Here is a 25,300-nt window from a genome sequence, read left to right on the forward strand (position 1 = left end):
AGTGGAAAGAGCATGGGCCTTGACATCATAGGACCTAGATTCTAATCCCAGTTTTGCTACTTGTCTGGTGTGTAACCTTGGGCAAGTTGATTAACTTCTTGGTGCCTAATTTCTTCATATTTAAAATGGGATTAAATCCTACTCCTTCCTGTTTAGACTGTGAGCTTCATGTGGGAGTGGGAGTCTCTTCAATTTGATAATCTTGTATTTACTTCACTGTTTATCATAAGTACCTGGAACATAATAAATGCTTAACAATTACCATTGTTGTTGTGTGTCCTGCAAACTTGTATGCACTGAAAAATTCATTACGTTTTATGATGTTTAAGCACTTACTATGTGCCAGCCATGGTAATAAGCGCAGGGGTAGATAAAAGATAATCAGTTTGGACAAAGTCCATGTCCCATATGGAGCTACAATCTCAATTCGCATTTTACAGATGAGAGAACTGAGTCACAGAAAAGCTAAATAACTTGTTCAAAGTTAGAGCAGAAAAGTAGCATAGTCAGCACTATAACCCAGGTCCTTCTGACTTTCAGACCCATGCTCTTCCACTAGGCCAGGCTGATTCTCTAAGATTCTGGGATTACTTCATGATGGTATGGATGACAGGATCAGTATCAACAATGGCCTGTCTGGTTCATTACCTATTTCCTATGGAGTAAATTGGGTGTGCAAAGATGGTCAAATCCTTCTCAGTTTCTTGCATACTGCCATTTTGGATGTTGTTTCTATTCCACTGAGGAAAATCCTCTTATGCAACAGACTTCAGGTATCATCCAAAGAAGTAGTCATTCAAAACCTTTATGCATTTGACTTTGCTTTAATGAAGAAATTATGTAAACTATTTCAAACTCATTCGGTCAGACATTATGGACTGGTAAGTCTGACATCAGAATCATCAACTAGCCTGAAACATGTAAGTCAAACACATAACCAAAAATTAATAATGACAACACGAAATTAAACATCATCACAGTACTGTTACCTCAGAGGCACACTGACAGACAACCCAACAGCAGACAAAAAAGTAGAACCAAGTCAAGAATATTAATAATAATAATATTGGTATTTGTGAAGCGTTTACTATGTGCAGAGCACTGTTCTAAGCGCTGGGGTAGACATAGGGGAATCAGGTTGTCCCACATGGGGCTCACAGTCTTAATCCCCATTTTACAGATGAGGTAACTGAGGCCCAGAGAAGTTAAGTGACTTGCCCACAGTCACACAGCTAAGTGGCAGAGCTGGGATTCGAACTCATGACCTCTGACTCCAAAGCCCGTGCTCTTTCCACTGAGCCAGGCTGCTTCTCTAGATCAGTGTTTTATTTGGGAGTCTATCCAACAGAATATGGCACCAGTGAGTTATCAGAATCCAGAGGAAATGAAGGTCTTAATAGCTTCAGTGTTGTACAGTTGATAGCTTTAGTGTTGTGTGAGACATTGATTCCCACACTGATACCACATCTATCTCTGTGAGCATTTAGGGGCCTTACACAATATCAAATGGCAAGACAAGATTGTAAACTATCAAACTGTGGAAAGTAGTTATTTTCCTAGCACAAATATATATGCTCACTTCAACACTGCAGCCCTCGGTGAGACACAAACAGCAGGGTCCTGAAACATCTGTTGTATGAAGATCTGAAACTGGGACTTACAGCCTAGAGGGCAGGGCTAATGTTCTAAGACCACAGGAAAACAAAGCCACAGAGTATTTTGCACCCAGCTGACATTTCGAATCAATTCCTAAGGACAGACCAACCTGGTGTACTGCTAACAAGAAAGGAGTGGCTCTGTTTGAGGAAAAGCTTTGTAGGGAACAAGTGAAAAGGTAACAAAAGGAAAAGAGTGTCAGTGGTGCAAACATCAAGAATAACAACAGAAAGGACAGCATTTCTTGTGAGGTTGGGTCCCTTATTAGCTTTTTCAACCACACATTCACCATTACTGCTGTGTTCTTGGAATCCTAAGGGAACTATCTATTTGAACATATTTGCTGGGCTCTGTTCTCCCCTAATATGAGGGAGCCAAGGGCTGAATGGGTCTAATTCTTCCTTTTCCTAGAAAAGCACAAAAGATAATCCTGCTTCTCTAGCTAGAGTACCTTGTCTTCGTGTTATTTGATATATCCAATCTGAAGTCTAGTCTCGGGGAAGTGAACTGCATTCTAAAGTACTGTGATTTGTTGCTACTAAGTTAAAAGCAGGCACTAAGGAACCTGCATTCATTTCAACCCCTATTCTACTCACGTATCTTGCAAGCATGATTCCTACTGAGATGAAAATGAAAAGAGCTACCTCATATCCCCAGAGAGGCTGTTTCTCTTCTGTCAATCTATGGAATGCATTAGATGAAGGCAGTGCACAAAGCCTGATATTAACGTGTTTTATGCATCTTGAGCTGGTTTTCTTTCCTTTAATTTTTAAGTTTCTCAGACTGAGTTTACCATTGCTGCTCCAAAGCGAAAATATTTGAAAGCCTAATGAAGTAGTAATCTCAAACCAGAATCTGTGCTGATCAATTTTATGATTTGTAATTAATTTACATATTGTTTTGGGAATTGTCAAGAATTACCACGTTTAAAAAAAATTCTTCACTGAAAAAATTTATTTACAAGCTGATAAAAATAGATTTTAAATCTTTATTTTAAATACTACTCAAGATGATTAAGACTGAAAAAATACACTGCTTTTAAAAATATCAAACTTCTGTAAACTTTTTTCCAATTTTGGTAGCTGTGGAATCAGGAAAATACTTCCATTGTTTTACAAAAGTCATTTTCTACAATAATTTAGTCACCATAGGATGGCATTGATCAGCAAATGAATCAGGAGTGTAATCAGGCCTTTGTCTAGTTCAATCTGGTCAGGCCCTATCACTGAAGTTTGGGCATCACTGCACTTGTCCAGTTGTCCTCAAGCTTTTTTTAAATGGTATTTAAGTGCTTACTATGTGCAAAGCACTATTCTAAGTGCTTTTTGAAGGGTGCTCTCAGCAGCTCACCAGAATATCATGGCTAGTTATCCAGTTTCAGCAAACTTGTCCACTGTTATGTTCCAATTCATTTCAAGTTGGTTTTATGTTTGGGTTTTTATTTTCAATATCTCTACCATCATCATGTACTGCAGCTTGGATACGGTGCCAGAATTAACACTGATCTCAGAACACAAAGGCTTTGGAACAAGTAGGAAATCCAGGAGTTCTCCTGGAGAAATGCTTTAGGATTGAAAGAAAGAATATTTCTTCAAAATTGTCATCATTTTATATTGTATTTCCAGCATAGCACATGCAATGTCACATCTGATTCCTGGCCAGGATAAAGGAAGGATTAATCCTGATCATATCCCTCTCCAGCCAGATATGCTGGAGTTTTTGAGGTGTGGGTAGAAGTGTACTGACATTTTAAGCTAAGTGAAGTATGGACTGGAGTGGGGAGAGGTAGGAGACTGATGCAGCAATCCAGGTGGGATAGGATGAGTGATTGAATCGGTAGCACTTTGGATAGAGAGGTAAAGGCAGATTTTAATGACACTGTCATGATGGGACTGACAGGATTTAGTGATAGGTTGAATGAGAGAGCAGAGTCAAGGATAATTCCAAGGTTATGGACTTGTGAGTCAGGAACGATGGTGGTGCCATCTAGTGATTGGGAAGTCAGAGGGAGAATGGGGTTTTGGTGGGAAGATAAGGAGTTCAGTTTTGGACATGTTAAGCTTGAGGTGATGGGAGAACATCCAAGTAGAGATGTCTTGAGTTGCCTCCTCACTGTCCCCCGTTCACACCTATCCCACTGTCGACCCCTGGCCCACGTCCTTCCACTGCCCTGGAATGCCCTCCCTCCTCATGTCAGCCAAACCAACTCTCTTATCCTCTTCAAAGTCCTACTGAAAGCTCACCTCCTTCAAGAAGCCTTCCCAGACTGAGCCCCCCTTCCCTTCTGCCCCCCCTTCTATCAGATAGAAAAATTATCTATCTGATATGAGGAGGGAGTGTGTTCTAGGCCAGAGGTATGATGTGGGTGAGAGGTAGGTGGTGAGATAGATGAGTTGGAGGTACAATGAGGTTAGTATTAGGGAAATGAAGTGTGCAGGCTGGGCTGTAAGAGTAGCAAGGTGAGGTAGGATGGGCAAGGTGATGAAGTGCTTTAAAGCCAACGGTGAGAAGTTTTTGTTTGATGTGGAGGTATATGGGCAACCACTGGAATTTTGTGAGGAGAGGGAAACATGGTCTGAATATTTTTGAAGGAAAATGATTCAGGCAGGAGAATGGAGTATGGACTGGAGTGGGGAGAGACAGGAGACAGGGAGATCAGTAAGGAGGCTGATACAATAATCAAGGTGGGATAGAATAAATGCTTGCATTAATGTGGTAGCAGTTTGTATGGAGGGGAAGGGGTGGATTTTGGTGGTTTGAACATCATTTGAATAACTGCAATTAAATGTTTATATCTACCTGGTTCTTCTATTTCCTCCTAAATCCTTTTCTGATTCGATAAGCAAAGTATTTATCCTTTTCTCAAAGAGGGCCACCCTAGGGTTACTCTCCTAGATTCTTCTTCTTCTTGCTCAGTGAGGGCAAGCCTTATTTTCCTACCTTTATGAAACATCTATGCATTTGATTTTAGACTTCTTAAGCACTTAGATATTTCACCTCCCTGGCAAAAAACAAGCCCTTCTGTGCATATCCTTATATGCAGTTTAGTTAATCAGTAGTGTTTATTGAGCACTTAATATGTACAGTTCACTGTCCTATGTGCTTGGAAGAGAGAGAATACTTTAGAACTGGAAGACAAAATACATGCACTTATGAAGTTTATCATTCAATAAGTGGTATTTCTTTGAGTGCTTAGTATAGACCAAGCACTGTACTAGGCTCTTAGAGACTAATACATTAGAGTTGGTAGAAATGTACCCTGTCTACAAGAAGCTTACAGTGTAGATGGGGGGACAGATATGATTTATCTGTCTCGGATTTATCAGGACTCGGGAGTCAGAGGTCATGGTTCTAATCCCGGCACTGCCACATGTCAGCTGTGTGACTTTGGGCAAGTCACTTCACTTCTCTGGGCCTCAGTGACCTCAGCTGTCAAATGGGGATGAAGACTGGGAGCCCCACGTGGGACAACCTGATGACCTTGTATCTACCCCAGCGCTTAGAACAGTGCTTGGCACATAGGAAGCGCTTAACAAATACCAACATTATTATTTACTTATGGGGAATCAGTAATATTTATTGAATTCTTACTTAGTGCAGAGCACTGTTCTACGGGCTTGGGAAAACAATATAATGGGATGGGTGAGGTGAATATCAAGTTCTTAAAGGGGTACAAATTCAAGTGCATAGAAAGCATAGGTGCAGAGAATAGAAGTAGCATGGTGTAGTGGAAGGAGTACAGGCCTCAAAGTCAGAATATCATGGGTTTTAATACTGGCTCCACTACTTCTCTGCTGTGTGGCCTTGGGCAAATCACTTGACTTCTCTGTGCCTGTTACCTCATCTGTAAAATGGCAATAAAGACTGTGAGCCCTGTGTAGGACAAAGACTATGTACAACCTGATTTCTTTGTATCCACTCCATTGTTTAGTCCACCCCAGTGATGAGTAAGGTGCCTGGCCTGGCAAATAGTAAGAACTTAACAAATACCTTAATTCTTCTTCTTCTTAGTTTTATTATTAATAATGGCTTGTCAGACATGAGGGTGAGTGAGTTCCAGATCAAAGAGAAGAAATGGGCAAGGATTTAGCACTGCCACAGGTAAGATCAAGGTACAGCAAGAAGGTTAGCATTAGAGGAGTAAATTGCATGGATTGGGTTGTAGTAACTGATCAGTGAGGTAAAGTAGGAAAGGGTTAGGTGAATGAATGCCCCAAAGGCAATGGTAAGGAGTTTCTATTTGATGCACAGATGATTGGACAGCCAATGGATGTTTTCAAGGAGTGGGAAAATGTGAACTTATTGTGTTTTTAGGTAAATGAATCATGTAATTAGTGAAGAAGAATGGCCTGGAGAGGGAAGAGACAGGAAGAGAGAAGTCAGCAAGGACACTGATGCAGTAGTCAAGGTGGGATATATATGGTAAAAGGTTAGATCAGCATGATAGCAATTTGGATAGAAAGGAAGAGGTACATTCTGAAAGTAGAATTGATAGGATTGGTGAAAGATTTAATGAAACAAATGAGTCAAAGATGAAAAGATTGCAGGTATGTGAGAGAGAGAAGGTGGTGATGTCTACAGTAATAGGAAAATTGGGATGAAGGCAGGGTTTGGTGGGAAGATAAGAAGTTCAGTTTTGGACATGCTAAGTTTGAGGTGTCACTGGAACATCCAGGTAAAACTGACTTGAAGGCAGGACAAAATGTGGGACTGCAGAGGAGAGGTTGGGGCTGGAGTTGTAGATTTGGGAGTCATCATCCTAAAGACAATAGTTGAAGCTGTGGGAGTAAATGAGTTGTCCAAGGGAGAGGGTGTAGGTGGAGGATAGAAGGAAACTGAAATAAGCCTTGAGGCACTCGCATAGTTAGAGTGGGAATCAGCAGAGGACCCAGCAAAAGATTTGAGCTTTGGCCAAGTAAATAGGAGGAGAACAAGGAGAGGACAGTGTCAGTGAATCCAATATTAGATAACGTTTCCAGGAGAAGGGATGGTCCACAATGTTGAAAGCAATGGAGAAGATGATCAGTATAGTATGGAGTAGAGGACTTTGGTTTGGCAAGAAGGAGGTCATTGATAACTTCAGAGAGTGCAGCTTTCATGGAGCGGCCATGGTTTCAGAAGGCTGAGGAAAGAATGTGGTAGCAGTGGATATAAACAGCTCACTCAAGGAGTTTTGGTGGTGAATAGTAGGAGGTGAAGATGGAGAAGATGCCCCTGACATTGAAATTATTCACCTATGAGTGCATGTGTGCCTAACATAGCCATGTGCATAAATTCTGTGACATTGAGGGTGGGGTGGAAATAGTATGCTGAAAGGGAACAAACTCAAATTCAAGGGCGACGCATAAGGGAGAAGGGAGTAAGTGAAAAAAGGGCTCAGTTGGGGAAGGCTTTTGGAAGAACTGTGTTAATGGCTGAGTTCTTATAATGTAATAACCAGATATACATAAGCCCTGCTTGAAATATAGTCTTGTTCTCTTATAGCCTGTTGGAAAAATACATAACGTCTTAACTTTCACTGAGTCTCTGATTTTCAGTTTGCATCCTTTTTTTCTTGGACAATGATTCCTCTGCTATCCAGATAAAACAGAGCCCCCATATTACACTGCCAAGTGCTAGAATATTCCAGTAGGTTTGATAGTTTTTGGATTGTGTAACTCTCTGGAAAGAAGCTATCCCTGTTGCATCATAAATCATTACTTCTGTTCTGAAAGCTGGCTGAACTAAGACCTCTTAGTGGAATATACATTTTTTTATATCAGCAAGACTAGCAAACATAAAGTAGTTGAATGAAGCAACTCTAGTCTTGAGCTTGTTACTCTTACTCATCAGGAAAAGAATGCAGTTGCTAAGAAACATAACTGACAGTTATAATGTGCCTTAATTTTTAGATGGATCAAAATAGTTGTGATCACACAATTTCTACAGCCAAATATTAATGAATCCATTTTGAAAATGTAATATGTGAAATGAGTAAATTTAAATAATCTAAATGATCATTCAAAATGCATCACAATATACTTTTATATTCTAGAAAATGTTAATGACATCGTGTAATATTGTCAGTCATAGTCATAAAAGGAAACTCATTTTAAAAAGGACAAAATCATATAATTTGAAAGTTATGGCGTGAGAAATTTTTAGTAAGTTGGGAATTTCATTTAAATGTCACTTCACAAGCTACAACAACCCATTTTTACTTAAACCTTATCTCTAAGCCATCTCTGGAGACTGAGTATAAAATGCTATATTATCTCCCTCAGCAACCATGTTTTCATTAGTACCTTATTAAGCCCCATTTTTTTACCCTGTCCTGTCTTCTTACAAAACTCTTGAAATGAACAGAGGATAAATAAGCCCCTATGATCCTCTCCTTTATTCTGCACTGAGAGCAAGCTGGCTCCTGATTCCAGAGCGAATTACTCCCCAAGCAGTGGCTGTGTCCAATTTTAGAAATTGTGTGAACTCAGGTTTCTAGGGTTTCATACACCAAATAATTTCTTATCAGATTTAAGATCCCTTAAAGATCTGGTATTTCAAATCTGGAAAAAAAAATGATTAAATGCAGCAAATTATTCACCAAATGTTCAAATTATATAATCTGCTCAATCTTACTGTTATTTTTATGAAGAAAGGCTAATCTGACAAGTCTTAAATTTTCCTAGCAAATCACTTGCATAAACATATTTAATCACTTTACTAAAACTTTCACAACCAATGGACTTTCTTGAGCAGTGTTTTGAGCACACTACAGAGTGTTTGGGGAAATGTACCAGAAGGAAAAGACATAGTCCCTATCTTCAAGGGGTTTGTGTGCTAAAGAACATAGGTGGGCATAATTAGTCACAGTGGGAGGATAATCAGGGATTTAACAGAGAGGAGTCTGAGAAATAGCTGAATAAATAATTGTACTGTCTAACTGAATAGACTCACATATGTGCTGAGGACAGATAGAAATATTTCAGTGCTAAGAGTATTATTTAGATTAATGTGACTTGGGGTTTGGGGAATTAATTGTGGAAGTCTTTCTCAGTTAATCATTTAGTGAGCGCTTACTGTTTGCAGAGCACTGAGTTAAGTACTTGGGATAGTACAATATAACAGAGTTGGTAGACAAGTTCCTTTCCACAACAAACCATGCAGTCTAGAGGGAGGAGATCAGATTTTAGGATGGCTTTGAAGATGGAAGGAAGCTCCAGACAATGAGTAGGTGATTAAAAGTGGTAAGTCGAGAATGAGATTGTTAGAAAATAAGCTTGTGGAAAACAGGTAAAGTGAGGCAATACAAGAGCTAGGAAAAGCTGGTGTAGAATCTAGAAAATAAATCATAAGGTTTTCCTGCTTGATGCTGAGGAACATGGGCTGAACCTGAATAATATGTTGTTGAATTAGAACTGGCCAAAAGCTGTTTTGTTTTGCCTTTATATGTGAACCTGGATTCTAATGCCAGCTCTCACCCTTGCCTGCTGAATGACCTTGGACAAGTCACTTAACTTCTTCTTGCCAGGTTCCCCATATGTAAAATGGGGATTCAATATCTATTCTCCATCCTTCTGTGATTCTCTTGTGGGACAAGGACTATGTGAAACCTGATTATCACATTTAGTAGAGTGATTGGCACACAGGTATTAAATTACTGTTACAATTATTATTAAGTGAAGGAAATTAAAGTATATGTGGGACAATCCTATTAGAACAAAGATTCATCCTTTATTAAAAACAATACAAGGAGTGTTGGACTTGGTTTTTTTGGGGGGAAGGGCATATTCTCATGCAAAAAAGTCTTTGTCATAAGAAAATTCATATGTACAAATATAAATGATACATATATGTACTTCTAATAAAGGGGAAAATTTGGGAAAAAAATTCCAATAATAATTCTGGTATTTGGTAAGAGCTTACTGTGTGCCAAAGTGCTGGGGTGGATACAAGATAATCAGGTCCCAGGTGGGGCTCATCATCTGTAGGAGTCAGAACATGTATTGAATCTCCATTTTACAGATGAATAATTGAAGTCCAGTTAAATGATTTGCCCAAGTTCACACAGATGGAAAGGTAGAGCTGGAATTAGAACCCAAGACCCCTGATTCCCAGGCCCCTGCTATTTCCACTAGGCCATATTGTTTCAACTGTAGATCATACAGTACTGGAAAGAGAAAAGATACCCTAGAGCAGCAACAGAAACTTCCTAGTAGATATTTTAACATTCCAAAATCAACCAGTGATTATTTAGTTATAACCTCATTGCCTGGAATAATTGCCAGAGAATTAACACCATTCTATATTACCATGTTAACGTTGGTATTAAAATCTTGATCTCTCAACTGCCTTTGACACTACTAAACACTGTCTTATCCTGGAAACATTATCCAGTCAGTGACATTGCCCTATCCTGGCTCTCCTATCTCTCTGGACACTCAGTCTCAGTCTATTTTGTGGGCTCCTCCTCTGCTTCCCACCCCCTAACTGTTGGGGCTTCTCAAGACTCAAGTCTGAGTCCTCTTTCCTCCATCTATACCCACTACCTTGAAGAACTCATTAATGTCTATGCTTCAACTACTATTTCTATGTGGATGATTCCCAAATCTACATCTCAAGCCCAGATCTCGCTCCTTCTCTGCAGTCTTGCATTTCCTCCTGTCTTCAGGACATCTCTACTTGGATGTCCCACCAATACCTTAAGGTTAAGATGCCCAAAAAAGAACTCATCATCTTGCTACCCAATCCAGCTCATCCTCTGACATTCCCATCACTGCAGACAACGCCACCATCCTACACGAGTCATGAGTCTGTAACCTTGGCATTAGCTTAAACTCATCTTTCTCATTCAACCCACATATTCAATCTGTCACCAAATCCTGTTGGCTCAACCTTCACAGCATGGCTAAAATCCACCCTTTCCTCTCCATCCAAACTGTTACTATAGTAATCCAAGCACTTATCCTATCACATGATTACTGGATTAGCTTCCTTGCTGACCTCCCTTTTTTCCATCTCTATCCACTTCAGTCCATACTTCACTTTGCTGCCTAAATCATTTTTTTAACAAAATGATTCAGTTCATAATAATAATGACACGCAAATTCGTGAAGCATTCCATATTTTTCCGCTCAACTGTATATATTTTCATTACCCTATTTATTTTGTTAATGAAATGTACATCGCCTTGATTCTATTTAGTTGCCATTGTTTTTACGAGATGCTCTTCCCCTTGACTCTATTTATTGCCATTGTTCTTGTCTGTCCGTCTCCCCCGATTAGACTGTAAGCCCATCAAATGGCAGGGACTGTATCTGTTGCCGACTTGTTCATTCCAAGCGCTTAGTACAGTGCTCTGCACATAGTAAGTGCTCAATAAATACTATTGAATGAATGAATGAATAATAATGTTAGTATTTGTTAAGTACTTACTAAGTACAGAGCACTGTTCTAATTGCTGGGGTAGATTCAGGGTAATCAGGTTGTCCCACGTGAGGCTCACAGTTAATTCCCATTTTACAGATGAGGTAACTGGGGCACAGAAGGTAAATGACTTGCCCACAGTCACGTTTCCCTACTCTTCAAGAAAATCCAGTGGTTACCCATCCATCTCTGTAGTGAAACAAACTCCTTACCATAAGCTTGAAATCACTCAATTACCTTTCCCTTCCTAACTTACCTTTCTTTTAATTGTATTTAAGTGCTAACTATGTGTCAGGCTAAGTGCTGAGGTAGGAAATCACTGTGTCCAAACTGATTAGCTTGTACACCCAGCCTGCCCACTTAACCCCTTTAATGACAAACTACTCAGTAAATGTCAAGCTCATCTATCTCACTGCTGACCCTTTGCACATGTGCTGCCTCTGGCCTGGAAGGTCCTCCCTCTTCCAATTTGACAGATGACCAATCTCCCCTTCCCTCCTTCAAAGCTTTAGTAAAAGCATTCTCTTCCAATGAGCCCTTTTTGACTTAGCACATATTTCCTATCTCTTACTCTTTTCTATATCCCCCTTAACTTGGATTTTCAGACTTTATTTACTCTTCCCTCAGCCCCACAGCACCGAGGTACATATCCATAATTAATATTAATGTCTGTCTCCCCCTTTGTCTATAAGCTCATTATGGGTAGGGAACATGTCTACAAAATCTGTTTTATTATATTCTCCCAATTGCTTAGTACAGTGTTCTGTATACAGTAAGGGCTCAATAAATGCAATTCATTATTTCTTTTCCTTGAATCACACTTCATTCAACCCCCACATTCCATCAATCTGTCCCCAAATCCTGACAGTTATGCCTCCCCAGCATCTCTAGAATTTGCACTTTCTTCTCCATCTAAACTGCTACCGTACTAATAGAAGCACTCATCATTTTCTGTATTGACTACTACATAAGCCTGCTCTGATTTCCTGGATCCTGTTTCTCCTCTCCATTCATTCATTCATTCATTCATTCATTTGTATTTGAGTGCTTACTGTGTGCAGAGCACTGTACTAAGTCTTAGGAAGTACAATTCAGCAATAGAGACAATCCCTACCCACAGTGGCTTACAGTCTAGAGGGGAGAGACAGATATCAAAACAAACAGGCATAAGTATAAATGGAATTATAGATATATACATGTATACATTAAATACTGTGGGGACACTTCATTATGCTGTCCAGACCTCCTTTTTTTTTTTTTTTGAAAAACATTCAGTCTTTATCTCCCCACTCCTCAGAAACAGTCAAATGTAGCCCAACCACCTTGGCTTCAAACTTAAACTCCTTACCATCAGCATTAAAGCACTCAGCTAGCTCTCTCCTTCCCACCTAACCTCACTGATTTCCAACTTCAACCCAGTGTGCGCACTCAACTCCTCTAATGACAACCTACTCTGAACTTCACTCTCATTTATCCCCCCAGTGACTCCTTGGACCCATTCTCCCTCAGGCCTGGAACTCTTCACACCTTTCATATTTGACGGTCACATCTTCAAAACACTCAGAACACTTCAAAACAAATAAATAATATTTATTGGGTCCAAAATATGCAAATCTAAGTTGTCATTTGGCTTTCCAAAGACCACATTGGCTTAATTTGCTCCAAAATCCACGTGTTTGTTTTTTCATGCAGTCCATGGTATTACCCAAAGCCTTCTCCAACTCATTGCAAAAGAATCAATGCTCTTTCTGTTTTGTTGTTTCACTGTCCAGCTTTCAGATCACTATTTCATTGTCACTGGAAATACCACATCTATAATCTATTTCAATGTCTTCCTCCTTTCATAGATTGCAAGATCCTTGTGAGCAGGAGTGAAGTCTGACAAATTCATGGTATTGTACTTGGCCAATCACTAAGTACAGAGTTTTGTACACAGCAAGTGTTCAGTAAATACCATTGATTAATTACAAACTCACTGATATTAGGTACACTCTATGTTCAACTTTGATTTCTATAGTGGCTAGCATACCACTGTTTGCATGTGAGTGCTTAATAAATGCTTTTGAATTTTCTCATGAAGGCAGTGATCTTCATGATTAAGTTACATAGAGATTGCACTGTTCCATAAGGATTTCTTGAAATGATCAAGGAAAATAGTAATCTCTAGGTTGGTAAATTGCAAATAATCTCCAGTAAACATTGCTTTTGCCAAACATGTGCCAAACATTTTCCTTTAAACTTATCTTTATAGGTCTTATGAAGCTGATGAAGCAAAGTCTCACATCATTAATGCAAATGTGAAAAGGAGGAATATTTGTCCATTATTTCACAAAGAACTCTGAAAGGTTACTTGGGGCAGAACTGCACCATGCAGAACTAAGCCCAGATCATTAAAGTGTTCACAGCTCATTAAGGCAAAAGTATGAAATGAGTATATTTGCCCATAACAGTATAATACTTGCCAAGAGATCATTAGAGAATCATGATAAATGCTTATAGGAATAGTTTACTGAACCTAAATGGAAGATAAGAATAATAATAATAATAAAAGTACTGGAAAAACATCAGACTTCTTGCCCTGAGTTCTTCATGGATGGGTTCATACTGTAAAGATTAGGACAAAAAGCAAAGTGTTAAGAAAAATCTCAAGAGGCAGAGAATGTTTATTCTTTACTGAGTGGTAAAACCAGGGAAGCACAACATTTCAAATACTGAGGAAAATAATTGCACCCCATTCAGAAAGAGAGAGGCCTGGAAATAAGAACCTTTGGTACACAGAATATAGCTCCTCAATGGTAGAAGAAAAATAGGTGTTGAAGAGTGGAAAAAGTGTATCTGGCTCCCTCAGGCTAACTACCCTGGTAGAAACTCCAGGATTCTGATTTCTTATTTTTCTGTCCAGAGATATGACTTGGTTCATTGTTTTGGGAAATGTATATAATTACCAAATAATATTTGGTTCAGGTTAACAAAAAGTAAGTTGAAAAAATGCATAATTCTCTGAGTTTATCTGAAAATAGATTACCCTAACTAGTACATATATAAAATTGTGCAAGATGTAATTTAAAAAACAAAGAAATATAATAATGTTGGTATTTCTTAAGTGCTTACTATGTGCAGAGCACTGTTCTAAGCGCTGGGGGAGACACGGGGGAATCAGGTTGTCCCACATGGGGCTCACAGTCTTAATCCCCATTTTACAGATGGGGTAACTGAGGCCCAGAGAAGTTAAGTGACTTGCCCACAGTCACACAGCTGACAAGTGGCAGAGCCGGGATTCGAACTCATGACCTCTGACTCCAAAGCCCATGCTCTTTCCACTGAGACACGCTGCTTCTACATAGGACACAAATGAGAAGCAGCATGGCATAGTAAATAGAATACGGGCTTGGGAAACAGATGGTCCTGTGTTCTAATCCTGTCTCTGTCACTTGTCTGCTGTGTGACCTTGGGCAAGTCACTTCTCCATACCTCAGTTACCTAATCTGTAAAATGGGGATTGAGATGTGAACCTATTGTGTGACAAAGACTGTGTCCAACAGGATTTACTTGTATCCACCTCAGCTCTTAGTACAATGCCTGACATTTAACAAATACCACAATTATTACATATTGGGATAACAGCTCTCCATGGGCAGATAAATTTAGTTCCAGGCTGAATAAGAACAATTGTATAGATACAGGAATTTGGGGCACCAAGGTATGTAGGATTACACACAGCACTGTGCCATTCTTTTAATTCAGATTTTCCAGTATAATAAGCTCTCTCCTCCTACTTACCCTTACTAGTTTCCCACTACCACCCAGCCCATATACTTCATTCGTCTAATGCCAACCTACTCACAGTGCCTCACTGTAACTTTTCTCTTTCTTTTCTCCCCCCAACCCCCCCCCAAAACACACACACACACACACACACACACACGAACTTCTTGCTCACACACTCTATTGTGCCTGGAACCTCCTCCCCTTTCAAATCCAGTGCTCTACCTATCTTCAAAAGCCCTTTGGAAATAACATCTCCTCCATGAAGCCTTCTATGAATAATTTTTCATCTCATCCCCCTATTTGTGTCACCTATGAACTTAAGTTCACATCCTTAGTGACTTAAGAAGTTATCCCATTACCTCACTCCTTAGCACTTAACTTTAAAATTGTTGCTTCCCATTACTTTATTTTATTAATGTATCCTCTTCTAACTCTTTAGGAGGACAATACCTGAAGTCCTTAAAATTAGGCCACCAGTACTTAAATTACTCAAAAAAGTAACCCCCTCAAAGAAAGTGGAACAACAAGGTGGCAGCTAGAACATTCCTACCTGAAAGAAGCTGCTGCTATTAGATGTAGTAGGTTTGGCCAGTCTCTCCTCCTACAGGACATTCTATCTGCCTGGGTCTTTTTTCCTGTTCAAACACACTGGTTGGAATATAACCACCCAGGAACCAGAGATACCTGGTTAGCAGTTAGCATGGAACTGGGAGTCAGGAGACCCAGGTTCTAGGATCAGCTCTGCCCTCACTTGATGGGTGCCCTTGACCAGTTGACCTACTTGGACCTCAGTTCTCCTCATCTGTAAAAAAGGGAAAAAGATCCAATCTCATAATCTAGCATCTATCCCAATATTTGCGCAGATGTAATAATTATCAATGTTTATAGAGTGAACATTAGGGATTTATTGGTTAAAAAAAACCCGAAAAACAAAACCTTGATTAGAACAACTTGCCTAAACTTAGACATGCAGTAAATAAGTGAATAGCTTTATTTTCCTAACCTACTTTCCCATTTGTGTTCCTTCCAAATAATTCTCATTCCTCTGAAAGTTGTCCAGTGAATACAACTGTACTGGTCATATCTTGTGTCTCAGTGCAACAGACATTCTTCATACTTCAGATCAATAATGCAAGATCTAAAGGTGGAATCGGATTTGCTCATCACAAAATGTAAAGATTAGCTCCTTCTGCCTAATTTTTATGTATTTTTCCCCATATCTCATACTTGTAATTTTACATCCCACTTGCTCTTATTTGGTGTCTCAATTTACTATCTTGGCAGGAATATTTGGTGCCTAATGTAAAGTCACTTTGTGGATCTGTGTACTTCCATTTCCTCTTTGATCTGGGTGTTGTCTGATCCAAAAGTCTGTAAGCTCATCGTGAGCAGGGAAAATGTCTAGTTAACTCTATTATACTGTACTCTACTACTAATAATGATGATGATATTTATAAAACACCACGTGCCAACCAGCATACTAAGCACAGAGGTAGGGAAAAAATAACCATATCAGACACAGGTACTGTCTCACATTTTGCTTGAAGTCTAAGGGGGGAGCAGCATAGATATTAATCCTCATTTTACATATGAGAAATCTTAGGCATAGAGAAGTTGTGAATCGCCAAAGTTCACAGAAGCAGAGAAGTGGCAGTCTCTGTCGCACATGAGGTTACTCCCTAGGTAAAGCAGATATTTATTCATTTAAAATATTCTGGAGAAACTGGAGTTTAGTCAGTAGGGTCAGATCTCATCTATCCTCTGAGCTGTGGTAAGGATTGAGCAAAATAAGATGTGAACAGATGTGGCTCAGGTCCTGGTCTCTCAGGACCAATTCATGTGGTATATTATTTCTCTCCAAGCTATATTTAGGATGAAAAGGGTGAGATGAATTATTTTGGAGATTATTTTAGCCTACTCTTTGTTTTCTCTAACTAGCCTAATCTAGATGTGTATGATCTGTTAGTCTCAAATACGTTCAGTAGCTGTAGTAGATAATTGCACTGAAAACCTTTCCTTCAATATATTGTCCTGCATGCTTTCCATTTGTCCTACTAATTCAATCCTGATAATTTACCTTTTCCGGTTGTGGGTGCGTTTTGATTATGACCAATGGAGTCTGTAATGCCATATTAATTGAATCATGATGAAATTTCCCTTTGTAATGATAAGCACTAGCTTTCCTTGCTCCTGATTTATTGGAATATAGACACTCAACCTCAGATTCAATTTGGAGACGAGAATCCACCTACCTCCCCAGATCCTAACATAGGAAAAACATAGCTCACCTAATGATGAGGCTAGCACTTTGAAACCTTCAGAATTATTCAGAAAACATTATCAGAGGCAGTGGAAAGAAGGCAAGGTGGTGGAAAACTCGGGGAAAGACAATGAGAATAGGCAAAAACTTAAAAGCTGCCCTTTCAATTTTTTTCCAATCTGTCCAATCTGAGACCTCTCAGCTATTCATCATCCACCATCACCTGCAGTTCACAAATCCTGTTTACCATTCTACTGGAAGTAATTTTATACTTGTAATCATAATGGCATTTATTAAGCAAGTGCTATACTTAACCTCGAGAAAGTAAAATGAAACTGTCAAATGGCTGAATTTAAATTTCACCTCTACTCTCTGCCCTGAACATCTTCTGGGAAGTGTGTTGAAAGAACATTTCCTCAGGTAGACAGGGAACAAAGAAGGGGAAAGGAAATTACCAAAACCAATAACCAATATTTCAATAATCAAAGGATGGCTGTATCAATTTAATGCTGTTGTTATATGATTTTTCAAATAATGTTTCTTTTGGAACAAGAAATCTCTCAATTTCTGTGTAGATCTATACTAAATCTCATTCTTTTTCTTTTGGAAGATGGCTGTACCCAACCCATATATATCCTTTCAATGAATAATATAATTCACTTTTTTTTAACAAGATTTTATTTTTATCCATTTATTTTTGGCTTTCAGTAATATCCCTGGTGGACTGAGAATGCCCATTTGAGACACAATATGAAGTCCATGTAGCAACATTAATAGCATGGAACTTGTGTACGTGATGCTCCTGCTATAAACACTATTACTTCTTCTGTCCTTGTCTATAATGCAGAAGAATATTTCTAATGAATCTGTAATGGCACAAGTTTACTTTGAGTACAGTAACTAACTAAAGGGAGTACAATTGTTTAGATTATGTGTGACTAAACTGTTTTTGCCCTTTATATTCCTTGTATTACCTAAATATACTTTTGAGATTAAAGAGTTCTAAATAACACAATTCAAATTATTTTTAACAAGGATTAAATGTAGATTTAATGAGGCAATTGTTGCTGTCAGCCTAAACATTAAATGGTTGTTAGAAATAGTTATTGAGGTTTAATTATGTAGTACATCCTTATCTGATGTTTTTATCAAATCTCATTAAGTAAGTTTTAAATATTGTACTGATGGAATTAAAAAAACAAAAACTCACATTTTAAGTTTGGTTTATTACTGGAAAAATAACCAAAATAGATAAGATTCATCAATCACAAAAAGATCATTTAAGGAAATGAATTATACAGTACAATTCAGTTCAAATTCTATTTAACACACTTGAATACTGTAAATAAGTTTACACTGTGGGCCTTATTTTCACTGATTTTTAAGCAAAATGTGAAGAGATCATTTTCAATTCTGCATTTTTCTATCTTAGACGTTTTGAATCATCTGTCTGAGAGAGTTACTGAATTACTCCATTGCTCATTGCCACACTGTTGCTAGGGCCACAGTTTTCACAACCAAGCAACATTATATGAAGTTGTGCTTAATTATATGTTTAAAATGTTTCTTTTGGCTTCCTTGTTTGCCATTCCTTACTTCAAAGCATCATACAGAAGCTGTACGGTATTGTGCTATCATCTACTCTTCTCATTTCTGATCTAGCAAAGGCAATTTAGTTCAGGTTCATTATTTCAATTTAGTACTTTGTCATTTTGACCTTTTGTAGTAATTAACATAAAAAATATCATATGTTGCAGGATGGAAATTCTTAAGAAGTGAAACATCAAGTTGCATTCCAAGCCTAGTTTTTGTATCCATTTCAAAAATAATAATATTGGATAATTATTAAGCACTATGTACTAAGTGCTGAGATAGATAAAATTAAATTCGCTCAGGCAAAGGATCTGCCCCATGAAGGGCTCACAGTCTAAGGGAGAGAGAAAATGGTAAATTTTTTTTCCCATTTTACTGATGAAAGAACTGAGACTCAGGAAAGTTAAATGATTTGATCAAGATTTCACAACAGGTAAATGAGAAGGAGCATGACCTAGTGGAAAGAACATGATCCTGGGAATTAGAGGACCAAACTGTGTTTAAGGCCAAGAAGGGGTGAAGGCACTGCACCCCCTAAGGAGCCCGGGCCAAGCTGACACCCTGCCTGGAGGACTGTGGGACTGGGGCGGGGCTGCTGTGTGGGGGCTTTATGGGTTTGGGGGTGCTTGTGCTGCTGTTGCTGCAACTCTGGGAATTATATTTGACATCCCTGGCTGTCCCAGCCTTCTTTTCCGGGTGAGGGACCAAAGGGACAGGCAAACAACTCCGCCTCCCTTCCTTTCTCCTCTAATGAAAATAATAATAAGAGTATTTAATTAATTAATGTTGGTATTTGTTAAGCGCTTACTATGTGCAGATCACTGTTCTAAGCACTGGAGTAAACACAGGGGAATCAGGTTGTCCCACGTGGGGCTCACAGTCTTAATCCCCATTTTACAGATGAGGGAACTGAGGCACAGAGAAGTTAAGTGACTTGCCCACAGTCACACAGCTGACAAGTGGCAGAGCTGGGATTCGAACTCATGAGCCCTGACTCCAAAGCCCATGCTGTTTCCACTGCGCCATGCTGCTTCTCAGCATGTTATTTGTTAAGTGCTTATTATGTGCCAGGCACTGTACTGAGCACTGGGATGGATACATGTGAATTGGGATGGGCACAGTCCCTGACCCCCGTGGGGCTCACGGACTTGAGCCCCATTTTGCCAATGAGGTAGGTAACTGAGGCACAGAGAAGTGATGTGACTTGCCCAAGGTCACATAGCAGAACTCTTCTGCAGCACCACCCAGTGGATAGAATGTGGGAGTTTGGGGTCACAGTGGGAAAGGGCAGTGTGGGGGCGTCTCATCCACTCAGCGCAGGCGGGTGGATAGATGCACCTAGAGCAGTTGGTGTTGGAGAAGAGATGGTTTATTCCGGGGCAGAGGGAGGGCAAGAAAGCACAGTCCTGAGTATGGCTGGGGGTGGTCACGGGACCTACAGCATCGTGACATTTGGGCCGTGGTTGCTCACCATCCTGGTCCCCTCCCCAACCAAGGCCTCCCGGACCGTGCTGCCCAAGAAAGCATGCAGATCACTCAGAAGGACCCCCGCACTGCCTACTGGCCCCTGGTCCTCCCAGCCTCTGCCTCCGCTGCCCCTGCCATGTTCTCCTCCTCCTAGTCGTCATCATCATCCCCCTTCCCCAGCTCCTTGCTGCCGGGCAACCATCTCCTGTTGTGCTCCCCCCCCCCCGCCGACACCAGACCCGATCCAGCGTGATCCCTGCCAGGTTGGTGTGCCCAGTAGAGGGCCTTGGTGCCCAGCCATGTGGGGTGGTAGTGGCCTTCCGAATTATGGCCAAGGCAGTGCCAGGTCAGGGTGAGGCCCAGCAGGAGGAGCAGCAGCACCAGGAGCAGAACCACTGTGGAGGTGGAAGTGGTCTCTGCTCCCAAAACCAGCACCTTGAGCAGGGTCAGCAGGGGCACCAAGTGCAAGAGCCAAGGCAGAGCCTGGGAAGAGGATGGGAGGAGCGGTTGAGATCTCCTCTTTGAGCGTATTTTCCCAAGCTCTTAGTACAGTGCTTTGCACGCAGTAGGTGCTTAATAAATGGGATTGAATGAACGAATGAGTCCCCTCGGGGTTGACCTCTGACCCTACACCCTGCTCCCTTAGCCCCAGGCACCCGGCTGGTTCATCTCTGAGTCCCCTGATTAGACTGTAAGCCCGTTAAACGGCAGGGACTGTCTCTATCTGTTGCCGACTTGTTCATTCCAAGTGCTTAGTACAGTGCTCTGCACATAGTAAGCGCTCAATAAATACTATTGAATGAATGAATGAATCTTTTTCTCCCGTCTCCCAGCTCTCCCTTGGGCACTTCCTTGTCCCCTCTGCCCTCATATTGGGGGGGATGGGGGGAAGCCTTCAAGCTCCATCTCAGGATTTTAGACTGTAAATTCCTTGGGGTGGAGAAGCGGGCTGCCTGTTCTATTTATTGAGTGCTTATTGTGTGCAGAGCACTGTTCTAAACACTTGGGAGAGGACACTATAGCAAGGTTTATAGACAGGCCCCTCCTCCCCAATGAGCTTGCGGTCTAGAAGGGAAGACAGATGTTAATATAAATCTTGGGTATGGACATAACTGCAGTTGGAGTTGAAAGAGGGGGTGAAGAAAGAGTACCAGTGTGAAGGTGGGGAAGTTGTCTACTACCTGCATTGTACTCTCCCCTGTGCTCGGTACAGTGCTCTGCACGCCATCACCTTGCCACCCACCCTCTAGACTGTGAGCTAGTTGTGGGCAGGGATTGTCACTCTTTATTGCCGTAATGTACTTTCCGAAGTGCTTAGTACAGTGCTCTGCACATAGTAAATGCGATTGAATTAATGAATGTTCTAATTCTAGCTCTACCACTTGTTTGCTGTGACCTTAAGTAAGTCACTTAACTTCTCTGTGTCTCAGTTATCTAATCTGTAAAATGGGGATTAACACTGTGAGCCCTATGTGGGACAGGGACTTTGTGCTCTCTGTGTCCCATTATCTTGTATCTACCCCAGTGCTTAATACAGTGGTTGGAACATAGTAAGCACTTAACAAATACCTTTTTTTTTTTAAAGTGGAACTGAGATTAGAATTTGGGTCTCCTACCTCCCAATCCAGTACTCTTTCCACAGTGCCACTAATGCTGCAAAGGGCGCCAAGTTAGTGTGTTTCAGGAAAATGAGGGTGCTATTGTAGCCATGTTACAATAAAATAACCATTGAGCAGTGGATAGGTTAGGAAAAGACGGTGGTGAAAATCCCATGGATAATGAATGAATGTTCAGACAATGAAAATTTTTGTCCGAGTACCTAAATCAAGATCTGTCAAGGAAGTAGCAAGGGCTAGTAGAAACAGCATAAAACTGAGTTGTGGGAGACCCAAGTTCTAGTCATAGCTCTGACACTGGCAAACTTCATCACCTTGGGAAATTTAACTAAACTTTCTGGGCCTCACTTCTCAGACTGAGAGTCCCATATAGGGCTGGGACTGTTTCTGATTTGAATATCTTGTATCTACTCTGTATACCCATACATCATATCTGTAATCAATGATGCTACCTCCAATATTATAAAATGGAAGTTTCATCACTGAATGATTTTGACGTTGAACAGTGGTACATAGAGAAGATGCCCTTGTCAAGCTATGAGTTACTAAAATAAAAAAATTGCTCTGTGACTTATAAAGGAAGCTGGTAGGGGAAGCTATAGTTTGAAGATTTTTTTAGATGCCTTCCCTCAAGTAGCCACATGAGCTACAGGCAGGTCTGTTTCACTCAATCATTTATTGAGTTCTTACTGTTTGTCCATTTACCCAGTAGGCATCCCAGCTCCTCCCATGTAACTCCTATCATCTCAGTCACTGTTCTGGCCAATTCTAAGGTGGTGGTCCTTAAAATGCAGTAAAACAGGACTGCACTATTTTACTCACTTATTCAAGAACTTCTTGAATTGATAAAATAATTCATATTGAAGATACACATTTCATATTATCATCATCGTCATCATCATGGTTTAAAGTGCTTACTATGTGTCCAACACTGCTCTAAGTGATGGGATAGATTCAAGGTAATCAGGGCAGACAGTCCCTGTTCTATAGTCTAGGTAGTAGGGAGAACAGGCTAATTGAATCCCCATTTTCCAGATTAGAAATCTGCGGCCCAGAAAAATAAAGTGACTGTCTCAAGGTCATATAACAGGCAGTTGGTGTATCTGGGTTTAGAATAATAATAATAATGGTATTTGCTAAGTGCTTACTATGTGCCACGCACCGTTCTAAGCTTCAAGGTAGATACAAGGTAATCAGGTTGTCCCACGTGGGTCTCACAGTCTTAATCCCCATTTTACAGATGAGGTAACTGAGGCACAGAGAAGTTAAGTGACTTGCCCAAAGTCACACACCTGACTAGTGGCAGAGCTGGGATTAGAATTTATGACCTCTGACTCATTTCTCCTGACTCCCAGGTTGGGGCTTCTCTAGGCCTCACTGTCCCTCTAATATCAGTAATGTTATTATTATTAGTACCTTGAATTTGTAGAGAACTCTTTTGTTATTTTCAAGAAAGTGCTCCCATGTCCACAATTTCAGTTCATCTTCACACTATCCATCTGGGGTGGGGATGAAGTGAGATCATGGCTATATGAACAATTTTAGAAAGTTACAGGGATGAGCTTAACCAGTCCCAGAGTGGTTAAGCAGCTGGCCTGGACTCCACAGAAAGCTAGGGGTGGAGTTGGAATGAGGATTCAGCTCCCTGGACTACTAGACCTGTGCCCTTTTGGTTATTGTTAGTGAGGCAACAGATATCTATCCTGTCTTGAACCCCATCTCTCTCCTGTTAGTGGGTTCCCAGATGGAACAGTCCCGAGTCCCTCAGGTGACCAGGCCTAGGGCTTGGAGGGTGTTTTGGGGGCACAGATCAACAGGTTTCTTGATGGCAGGTGGGACTACTGGGTCTACAAAGCCATGGCCACCTATTGACTCCAGGCTGTCCCGGCAGCAGCCTTGGCCGCTGCAGGAGAGGACCGTCTGATCTTTCCCCGCTCAAACTGTTGTTTGTGTCTGTCTTTTATTCTCTCTTGCTCATTCCCAAGACCCAGTTCCAAGATCGTGTAGCCCAGGAGCTCTTATAACCCAGCTCACTATGGGAGCCTCAGGCAGCCTCTTCCTCCCAAGGCCAGAGCCAGCTCTTTTCGGAGAACTGACCTCTGACCCCAGCAGCAGCACATCCCTGGCCTGAAGAAAATTGCGGAGTTTATAACATAAACCATAAAAACAATATGCATGGTATTTGATGATGATTCTATACTTTATAAAGTAAAGTTTTCCTAAGTACTGGGAAGCATCATCTATATTCTACTTGTAGAAATGAAGTTTATGGGTAGGTGTTATGCATGGATTTTTACACAGAATATATCCCACTTTATACTTGCCTTGTAAAATCAGTTCTCCTATAAAGTGTTTGTTTAACTGGAGAACCCTAGTATCTTTCTCAGATAGTTGATTCAAGCAGTTTGAGGTACCAAAATGCAGAATTAAAAATAATCCCTTCACTCACATAACTTGAATAAAATAGATGACTCTGTATTCATTTTTGAATATTATCCCACCTTGGTGAAGTGTCACCATTGGTAACATCAGTCTTAAACTCCAAAGAACAGCTCTGCTTAAAAATCAGTGAAATTAAGGCCCAAAGTGTAAGTTAATTTACAGTTATGGTTGTTCACCCACTGCTTGAAGGATGCCGACTGTAAGAAAACACATGTTGTAATCTTGGTATTTGTTAAGCACTTACAATGTGCAGAGCACTGTTCTAAGTGCTGGGGTAGATACAGGATAATCAGATTGTCCCATCTGAGGCTCACAGTCTTAATCCCCATTTTACAGATGAGGTAACTGAGGCACAGAGAAGTTGTGACTTTCCCACAGTCACATAGCTGACAAGTGTGTCACACAGTCACACAGCTGACAAGTGGCGGAGCCGGGATTCAAACCCATGACTTTTGAATCCCAAGCCCAGGCTCTTTCCACTGAGCTACACTGCCACACACCTTGACTAACACTACTACTGCATGCTGTTCGAAAATGTTTCCCTTATACTCCAATAGCAGTCTACCCAAAACATATTGAAAACATGCTTTATTGGTGAACTGTTTTATATATACACATTACTACCTTGGCAGTATTTCAGCTACTGAAATGTCATGTTACACCCCACAAATATTGCACATTTCAAATGGGATATTAATTTGTCCTTGTATTTCTTTTCCTTGTCTATTTAATTGTATACACCTTCCTTTCAATTCATTTCCTATAGAGTGTGTGAGTGCAGGTTTTATTTTTTTTTTTAAACAGATAAACTGGATTTTAATATTTGGTGTTTGCTACAGGCAGATAATATGGATCAAAAGTTTTCTGAAGCAATGTGATGGTCAGTATGAGGCTGAGACCCCATCAGATAATATACAATGTTAAGACAGTGAATTGTATTTGGATATCTATTAATCTGAACTCCCTGAATTTTAGATGCAAAATGGGAGGAAGTTGAAATCATGCAAGTCTCAGAGCTTTAATTCATGATGTGGACTTTTCCTAAGGAAATAACAGATAAAAACCAAGATCTTCATTTCTTCCATTTTGTATTCAG

The 25,300-nt window shown here is 40.3% G+C and overlaps 1 pseudogene; it reads left to right on the top strand.

Moving 5' to 3' along the window:
- The first annotated feature begins 602 nt into the window (after positions 1 to 602).
- The window catches only part of LOC100080606, a 34,546-nt pseudogene continuing 9,848 nt past the window's right edge, over positions 603 to 25,300 (top strand).

This window comes from Ornithorhynchus anatinus, chromosome 2 (genome assembly GCF_004115215.2).
Source record: "Ornithorhynchus anatinus isolate Pmale09 chromosome 2, mOrnAna1.pri.v4, whole genome shotgun sequence".
Taxonomy (NCBI): Eukaryota; Metazoa; Chordata; class Mammalia; order Monotremata; family Ornithorhynchidae; genus Ornithorhynchus; species Ornithorhynchus anatinus.